Raw genomic sequence first — 10177 nt, 5'->3', positions numbered from 1 at the left:
ATATTGTGTCTGCTCAAGGGCTCGCTGTGGATCCTTCTAAGGTTTCTGCAATTCAGACTTGGCCAACTCAAACAACAATATATGAGACGTGCAGTTTTCATGGATTAGCATCATTCTATCGACGCTTTGTTCCGCAATTAGCAGCTTGATGGCTCCTATCACTAATTGTATCCGAGATGGTGCTTTCACTTGGACGCTAGAGGCTTCTGAGGCATTTGAGTTAATTAAGTCCAAGCTTAGTTCTGCTCCGATCTTAGCCCTCCCTGATTTTACCTTGGTCTTTGAGTTGCATTGTGATGCATCAAAATCAGGCATTGGTGCAGTCTTAAGTCAGCGGTCCAGACCAATTGCCTTTTACAGTGAGAAGTTGGCTGGTGCTCGTGCTTGGTACAGCACTTATGATATTGAGTTTTACGCTGTGGTGCAGGCTGTCAAACATTGGCGCCACTACCTTTTTCATAAGGAGTTCGTCTTGTATACCGATCATGATGCTTTGAAACATCTGCACAGTCAAGAAAAGGTTTCTTCTCGACATGCTTCTTGGATCGCTTATCTTCAGCAGTTTACTTTTGTCATTAAGCATACTTCGGAATGTTCTAATAAAGTTGCGGATGCTTTAAGTAGACGTCAGCTTGTCCTCTCCGTTTTGCACACGTCTGTGCCTGGTTTTACTACTTTTTCTGAACTTTACGTTGATGATCCTTTCTTTGGTCGGGTGTTTCACGAAGCTCAGGCAGGTATTTCAACCAATTATACGTTCCATGATGGGTTTTTATTTCGGGGAGATCGTTTGTGTGTGCCGGAAGAGAGTTTACGTCTTCAGCTGATTAGTGAACTTCATAATGAAGGACACATAGGCCGTGACCGTACATTACAGTTAGTCTCTACCTCGTATTTTTAGCCTTCTCTGCGCAAGGATGTTGCTCGATTTGTGGAACGTTGTGTGACTTGTCAAAAATCTAAAGGCCACGCAACCAATGCTGGGTTGTATTTGCCATTGCCAATACCCACTCAGCCTTGGACGGATATCAGTATGGACTTTGTCTTAGGCTTACCTCGCACTTAACGAGGTTTTGATTTGATCTTTGTGGTAGTTGACTGTTTTTCCAAAATGGTCCATTTTATCCCGTGCAAAAAGACTATGGATGCTGTTCAGGTTGCTACTTTTTTTTTGGGGAGATCTATCGTTTGCATGGCTTACCTTCATCTATTGTCTCCGACAGAGATTCACGTTTTCTTGGTCATTTTTGGCGTTCCCTTTGGAAACTCCTTAATACAAGTCTTGATATGAGCTCAGCCTATCATCCGCAGTCTGATAGCCAAACAGAAGTCGTTAATCGTTCTTTGGGAAATCTGCTGCGTTGTCTGGTTGGCGATGGAATTCGTACATGGGATACTCGTTTACCTCAAGCTGAATTTGCTCACAATCATGCCATCAACCGAAGTTCTGGGTTTAGTCCTTTTCAGGTCGTCTATGGTATCATCCCTCGAGCCCCTGTTGATCTTTCTTCGCTACCTGATCACACACGTCTCCATGGAGATGCAGCCGCTTTTGTTGAAGCCATAGCAACTGTTCACGAGCAGACAACAGCCAATTTAACAGCATCGACTTTGCGTTATAAAGCTGCTGCAGATGTGCATCGTCGTCGTCTTGTCTTCGACGTTGGTGACCTCGTTTGGGCTGTGTTGACAAAAGATAGGATGCCTGCTCGTGCCTATAACAAGCTGCGAGCTAAGAAGATTGGCCCTTTGAAGATTCTTGAGCGCATAAATGACAATGCGTATCGTCTAGAACTACCTCCTGACATAACAACGTCTGATGTCTTCAATGTTCGTTACTTGTCCAAGTTTGATCCTGCAGATGCCGTCAACGATTCGAGGTCGAATCCTTCTGACCCCGAGGGACCTGATGCAGTAGCATCCTCTTAAATGGCGGCAAGACAACTCGTTTTTAATAACATAATCTTTATTACTCTTTTATTTAATTAGTGGATTTTCCTTTTTCTAATCTCTTTAGGATTTAGTTATATTTCCTTATTCTAGATACTTTCGACTTTGGCTTTGCCTATATAAGCTATGCTTAAGGCTTCATTGTAGGACACTTTTGATATCTTATTAATCAAAGAGGATTTTCTCTTATTGCCTTGTATCGATTTGATTAACTTCATCGAAGCAGGAAGTCGGTCTCAAGAGTTTTAATCCAAAACTCTTGATTGAGCGAACGTAGGTCTCAAGCGATTAACAAATCTCTTGATCGAGCTACTCTTTCGATTCTTGTGCTGCGCCACTGTGATTTTTGCACAGCCCCATGAAACCATAGTACAGTTTTCTCATGAGATTCTGCGTATGTGTAAGAGTGGACACTTGCATTTGTTTTTTTTTCTTTTCTACTTTATGTGTCTACTAAGTGTTTATAAAAATGTTCAGCTAAAAAAATGAGTGTGAGAAAGAATATTATTAATGTTTCTGTGTTTGGGTACTAAAAGTGTTTTACTTTCTTCAATTCCTGAAGAGAATATATTGTGAATCTTTTAATTAGTAAGTGATAATTTAAGAAAGCGGTTAGACTGATTCTGAAAAAACTTGAAGTTTATGATATTATTATAATATAGAGTTAAACTGTTGTAAAGCAAGTATATAAAACACAAATAATATGAAGGAGAAGACCACGAAGAAGAGGAGAAAATTTTGATAAAAAGAAAAAAGAAAAATTCAGGAAATACGAATATAGTGAAAAAAAATCAAAGACGATAAAAAGAAAAATGTCAATCGAAAGATAAAAAATATAAAGTAGATGAAGTAAAAAAAAATAAGAAGAAGAAAATGAATACTCTAGGTGTCAAGACTATTGGCCAAAAAAATTATGTGAGAAATGTTGCATGATTATGTGGAGGATAAAAAATGAGTATTTGTAAATAAGATTTAAAAAAGAATAATTTTGTTGATGCTGATGTACATGAAATATTTTTAGAGTTTTATAATGATGTTTTACTTTGCATTCCTAATCGATAAAGATAATAAGTGAGAATTGAGTGTTTTGAAACTAAAATAGTTTTCAAAATGGTTTTTGGTTTTACTTTAACTAATATAGTTTTGAAAAAATTATGGGTCTTTATTAGATATTTTTGGTCATTAGTTTTTTTTATTGGTTGATTGTATGTTTCATATTGTTGTTATATTTATGTTTGGTTTCAAAATATATGTTCGGTTATAAATTTAATAATTTAACTAATTTGATTATTTGACAAAACATCTACGCCCACACAAAGTACAGGCTAAACACCTAGTTGTATTGTATTCTAATTTTTTTTTTATGAGGTTAGACCATCTCAACTAATTATTTTCTAAGCATATATAAATTACGAGTTTTTTTTTTCATTCGAAAAATATCAAATTATATACATAAAAATTACATCTAAAAAAATAATTCATGCATGTCCTATTCTTTGCTTAAATAAATATTTAGATGATATGATTTTGATATGGTTATACGTCTGGATTTACAACTTCTTACTAATAAAAAAAAAATTAGGGATTGACATTGCAGTGTATGGTTTGTTTTTTTTTTTGTTGAGAAAACCGCTTACGTAAGGTTTGGTTTATGTTTCGGTTTTATTGTTGATCATATTTATATATCAAAAAACTATATAAAAACGATATGTAGTTTGGTTTGGTTTGGTTTAGTTTTTTTTTTGATATAAATGTTTAGTTTTTTTATTTATTATGGTTTGTTGGTTTTATGAAGATTGAAACCATATGTATGTCACAGTAACCATATCCAAATTTAAAAATATCTATGTTTGTTTTCACTGACTGACGGTGACAGTTTTTTTTTATATGATTTTTTAAATCTATAAAATTCATTTAACCGATGATGTCAGATTTTACATGTTTTTTCCATAAACTAAAATAAGGTCGACAAGTTAAAGAAGTAGAGAATAATGGTGACAGCAAAACAGTCTGATTAACCATAACGTTTACAAACAGATTTTCAAATTTATAGCATATAAGTTTTGTTTAGGATAAATAATTCTTCTTAGGGTGGGCACTTTGGTTTATTTTCGGGTTAGGTTTGAGTTTGGTTCGGTTTGATTAATTTGGGTTCAATAAAATTCTAACCAAATTCAATTGAAATAAGTTTGGTTTGGTTTGAATTCTGTTTGGTTTAATTCGATTTGGTTTTAGTTTGGTTTAGTTTTAGTTCAGTTTTAAAAAATTCAGTTTGAAGAAAAGAATGGTGCGTTGGTTTAGGTAAAATTTCACATTTCACCATATTTCAAAAAACTAATATTATGAACTAACTAAAAAGTTAAATAAAATAAGTGTATTAATTTTTTGGTTTTGTTCGGTTTAAAACCAAACTGAACCGAACCTTTCGGATTGTGAAAAACTTCAACCAAACGGATTATATATTAAAAATAGATCAGTTCAGTTTGGTTTAAGTTCGATTGGTTCAATTGGTTCAATTGGTTCAATTGGTTCAGTTTGGTTTGGTTTTTTTTCCCACCCCTAATTCTTCTTATGATAAATAGGCTAGAATGTGACTACTAGATACTAAAAACACATACCACTAGGAGTGTGACTACGAGGCCAACTTTTCCTAAAAGAAAAAAGGAGATGAGTGGTCCAAACCTGAATTGATGCGGTCATCAGTCTTGATCGAGCCTAGCCTGACAAAAAAAAAAACGAGCGAAAAAGAAATAGAGCACAAAGGCAAATCCAAGCAAAGCAGAGGTGAAAGCTTGGATTTTCACAGACTAATTGGCATCAATGAAGAAGATGCTCGAGCCAAAACATCATTGACTCGAGCCAGATCAAAAGATAACCGAAGCACTCAAACCGTAGCTGAGAAGAACCTTACGGAGCTAAACCAAAGATTCAAGAACGTATTGATGCTGCATATTCTCTGAGCTTCTAAATCGATTTTTGTGTGAGGAGACTGATAGAATCTTAAGTCTTATCTCACGTAATCTCTCTCTATATTGATATAAAGAAGATGAATTACAATAGGAAGAAGATGAAGATCGTGTATCTCTCTCTCTAGAACTCTCTGCACTCTCATGACGAATGTAACAGAATTCTCACAAGCTCATAACGCTTGAGATTAACACACAATTAACATCATAATCTCTCAGTAAACAGTAATGACGTATTTATACTACAGCGAAACCCACTATTTTCTCACTCGCACTTCCCACGCGCTTCTGAATTCTTCACTTTATTCTTCAATCTCTTCTTCACGTGCACCTTGTGGGTCTATCAATACAGCATTGAATTGGTTAAGGTTTGCACTAACTCCTTTGGCCTCCTCGTCACTTGCGGCTTCCTTAGAAGAAAATTGTCAAGTCTCCACTCTTTCGTCTAGGCCTGATAAACCCTATGTTAATCAGCATATGATCATATCTAGACAAAGCTTTTTGCTTTCTGTTACAAACTCTCATTTCCTACAGCAACTGAGATATGTTGTAGTGCTGCAGGTGCTTGTTCTTCCAACAATGCCACACTGAAAAAAAAATCCTCCTGTCCACCACTGCATAATATACCACAAGAATAAAATTCCATGTACCCTTGAACTGTTGTCCTCGTATATCAGACTTGTGGTTAAATTGGAACAACAATTTGTATCCATGTATAAGCTGTTTAAACACAACTTGCAAGTCAGGTGCTGCATCAACCGTACTGACACTTTCTAGTAGCCAACAGACCATCATATTTGCACCATTTCCAATTTCCTTGTGAAAAGGAGTCTGCTGTAGCGTCCTCTCTGTAAGTACATCTTGTAATACAAGATTAACAGAAAGCTCTCTGTAATTTTCCCACCTCAAATAATGGTCTGCGTTCTGCCGATTCTGGTTCATAAGAATGACCTGACACAAACATATGGTGTTCCAAAACACCGTTAAAAATCAAGGAACTAGTCAGATTTTTCTCCACAAATGAGGCCAATTCGTCACCATTGCAGGACAGAGTATGTTACCTCTTGTGTTTGAATTTGAACATCCTTGACTTAGTTGATAAACACATCTTCCTCTGTTGTAGTATGTGTCTTGTACAGAACCTTCTGTCAAACATGATATATGTGTTTTGCATCCATTTGACATACTTGAAACTAGATTTGTCATGATTTTCTTCCACACTCAATGAAACTAGCTTCTTCATCACTTGTATTGCTTTAGTTTCAAAAATCCAGGATGCCGCAAAACTGTCCTCAAAGATTGGACTTTCAATTTGCTGAGGTCGTAGAACACAAACTGTTTCTAGGTGGGAAGTTGTTGTCTCCTGTGATTTATGCTCTAGAGTTGAATCAGTGAACTAAACAGAAGTAAAAGATGTAAGTTCATAGCTCATAGCTGTCGTTCGGACAATCTCAAGACGTGATTCTTTCTTTTGCATCAATTCTGGTGGAGAACAACTCTGGACTGATCCAAATCGATCTAGCAATCTGTGCTTAAAATCAGTCCAATCTAAATCTCCTTCAACTCATCTCTCGATTGAACCATTTTCGTGCATCTCCTTCTAAGCAAAACAAAACGAGGTCCATTTTTGCTTCATAGATGTCGACCGATAAGGAAAAATTTCTCGACATCGGAAATCCAAGCAGACGGTTGCACTCCATCAAACATCGGCATCTATATCTTCTTTAACATGCTATCACGATTCACTACATCCAAATGTCCATATCAATAACCTAGCAAATCATCATTCTGTTTCGTTCCAAGATTAGGTTTTGATACCTGAGATGGAAATTGCGATGATTCCTGTTCAATTGGTTTAATGGCACAACAAGATTTCACCTCTTGAATTGTTTCGGTCACCAACGATTCTGTTTCAGTAATCACTTCTGTCTTCTGGATATGCATAGCTCTGTTCCAATGCTTCCGATCAAAATATTTGGTCCATTGCTTCATCGTACGAGCAAGCTCTAGAAACAATGCAATTCTCTCTGGGTCATCTCTTTTGCCAAACCGCAGCATCATATCCTTCTTCAACTGCTCCCATGTTGCGAAAGGAAGAAGCGAATGTTGGTGATGAAACCACGACGCAGCTTCGCCGGCAAGTAAAGACTTAGCCAGAGCAAATTTGTTCAGGTCCGAATAGTCAGCGCGCAAATTGAGCTTCTAATGAAGATATCCATGGCAGCAACTCTCCAGAAACACCATCAAAAATCGAGAATTGTACAAACCACATAGCCTGTGTTAGATTCGATCCGAGCTCACGACGCACTATTTATAGGATCTTAACTCTTATCTCACGTAATCTCACTGTAATCTCTCTGTATATTGATATAAAGAGGATGAATTACAAGAAGATGAAGATCTTGTATCTCTCTATAACTCTCTACTCTCATGAGGAATTGTAACAGAATCCTCAAAAGCATATAACGTTTGAGATTAACACAATTAACATCATAATCTCTCTGTAAACAGTAATGACGTATTTATACTAAAGCGAAACCCACTCTCTTCTCACTCGCACCTCCCACGCGCTTCTGACTTGTCATCTTCAATTTCTTCTCTTTACTCTTCAATCTCTGAAGCACACGCATGACGCACCTCGTGGATCTATCAGAGAATAAGAAACTGGTGAGAAACACTCAAGTATCAAGTATATACCAAATCCGACCAGAAGATCCGAGATCCAATCCAAGCAGAGAAAAGTAACCCAGTATACGAATCTGGATTATGTAAACCAAGAAATAAAACCCTTTCTTCCCTTGAGAGGGGGTCAGATTTTGACCTGGTTAATTCCTAAGAAGAAGAGTTCTCTAAGAGAATACTCTCTAGAAACACTTAGCTTTTGATTTATCAATTTTCATCCACTAAAACTCACTGAAAATGCATTAAGCAAGCTTTTATTTTGTGGATCCACCATATTTAAGGGTCCAAAGACACTTACGATCTCCATTTTTTTTACTCTCTTTATTGTTCTTGATACACCTTTATTTTGGTGTTTCTTAGTTGTTTACTAAGTTTGAGCATCATAGAGCCATCCGAAAATACTCTACCATCCTTTTTTCCAAGTTTTAATGTTCATTGTTGATTTTATAGAAGATCTGCCTCTGAGAGGATGGAAAATACCTTAAGGAAAATTTTCAATATACAGAAACGATGGTGGTTCTAGATATAATTAATTTGTATCGAGGACGTATTTATTAAATTAAAATCATATTTTATAAACATAATTCTAGGGATAATTCTAATTTATAAAATGAGAAGTTGTAATGTATAACAAAAATTTTGGACATAATTAGATAAGTAACAAAATATTATTTGTCGTCACTAGATTATGTTCTCTAATTACTTTTCATGTCAATAAGTTAGATTTGTTTTTCGTCTTTCTCTTCCATTGTAATATATAATAGATTTTTTTCATGTCCTGTCTCTCTTGTCTATAAATCGATTTCTATTTCTTTCTCTCAATTCTTCTTTTTCGGTTTATTTATTTATTTTAATGTGTTAATTTTTTCTTTATCTCCAAGTTCTTCTATCAAAACTAATTTTTATGCAACTCTTACATCTATGAGATTACGAGTATGGAAAAATACATCTCTATTGTATTATTCATGATATGTCCTGTTTTTACTCAATAGTAAGGTTTTTTTATTATTATTATTATTTTTTTTAAACGTACTCACTCAATAATAAGTTAAAGACATTAAATTGTAATATCTTGATTTTTAATTTCCACATCGGCCGCCATCCTCCACCTTGAAGGAGAAGCCATCTTAGTCACATAAAGAGCAAAAAGAAGACAGATCAGACTCATTCTTGTAGAAATATGGAACGAACACGCAAACCACTGAACCAGATCCAAACAATCTGAAACATGGTGAGTACATTCCTGACTCTAATATATCCAACTATGAAAGCGGATTGTGATTCAGAGTTGTGAGATGAAAGTTATGCGTAATCTGTGCAGTGCGAATCAGCAACAAATGAGAGGAGAAATCGATTTGAAGATTTAGTAGTGATCTGATCAGGTTGATATTTGGTAAGGATGTTTACTACCTGTGAAATATGTCCATGTTCCATCTTGTGGAGTTAAGTTAGATTTACTAGGACTGTTCGGCCTAGTGCACATGTTAGACCAGTCTTGTGAGTTGTGATCGACCTGAAACTTCACAGAGATCCTAAGACATGTAGATCTAGTGCCTCACGAGCATCTGTAATCGTGTTGTCAATCAAGTGGCTAAGATTGATGAGGACTAGATCAAGACTATTCTTTATGTTCCATTGTCTTCTTATTTTGTATGCTGAGTTCCATTGTCTTCTTATTTTGTATGTTGAGTATGTCGTATGTTACGAAGTAGATACACATTTGTTTTTTTCTTTTTAAAGAGAATGTAAAATTATATTCATTACCAAAAAAAAATCTTACTCTTTTTTTTTACAGCAAATGCAAAAAAAAAAAAGTAAGTTGAAAAGAATTTGAAACAGGGCTAAGAGCGAAATCGATCTAAATTTTTGGAGTTTGAGGAATCCAGTGCAGCAAGCCAAATAACTAGACCTTTAATTTTACCAGGCCTTAGAGAATCTAATGGAATGTATTCGGTTTCTTATAATTTTATCGATGAGTTTGATTAGTCTTTAAGGACTAGAGTGAGCTTCCCTGTGTCTTCTTCTGTTCCTATCCCTCCATATTGATGAGATCATGGCTCGGAAGAGATATCTGTGAAGAAAAGCCTTAATAAAGCTGAAGGTGTTTGTCGAAAGAAGCAAGACATTTGCCTCCCAATCTATGGTCGTACTCCGGCAAAGCACACCTTGAGTGAGTGGTTTCCAGACCTTACTTAAGTAGTGGCATGAGAAGAAGAAGTGGTCACGGATTTACATTTTCTACGTGCAAAGACCACATTCAGCTGAAACTCCTGCATTACATTGTCTCATACAGTCTCCCATAGCTAGTCGAATGTGGATAGCTAATCAGCCTATAAAATATAATATTGGTGTAGCATTTTTGAATTAGATCCCTCTATACAATTCATTTTGAGGATATGCATGTCGCAGTTATTTCTAAGTTTATTTGGTGGAGAAACCTGGCTTGAATTTCCCATTTACAACTTTCCATATCAATATATCATCATCTCCTAAGCCTCTGCTCTGATTCACGCTACAAATAACTTCCTAAATATTATCTAAAACTTCAATACGGTGTCGTATTTGATGTGGGTGCAGTG

Source organism: Eutrema salsugineum, unplaced genomic scaffold (genome assembly GCF_000478725.1).
Source record: "Eutrema salsugineum unplaced genomic scaffold, Eutsalg1_0 scaffold_2, whole genome shotgun sequence".
Lineage (NCBI taxonomy): Eukaryota > Viridiplantae > Streptophyta > Magnoliopsida > Brassicales > Brassicaceae > Eutrema > Eutrema salsugineum.
The sequence above is the reverse complement of the archived record's forward strand: the minus strand, read 5'-3'. Positions refer to the sequence as shown.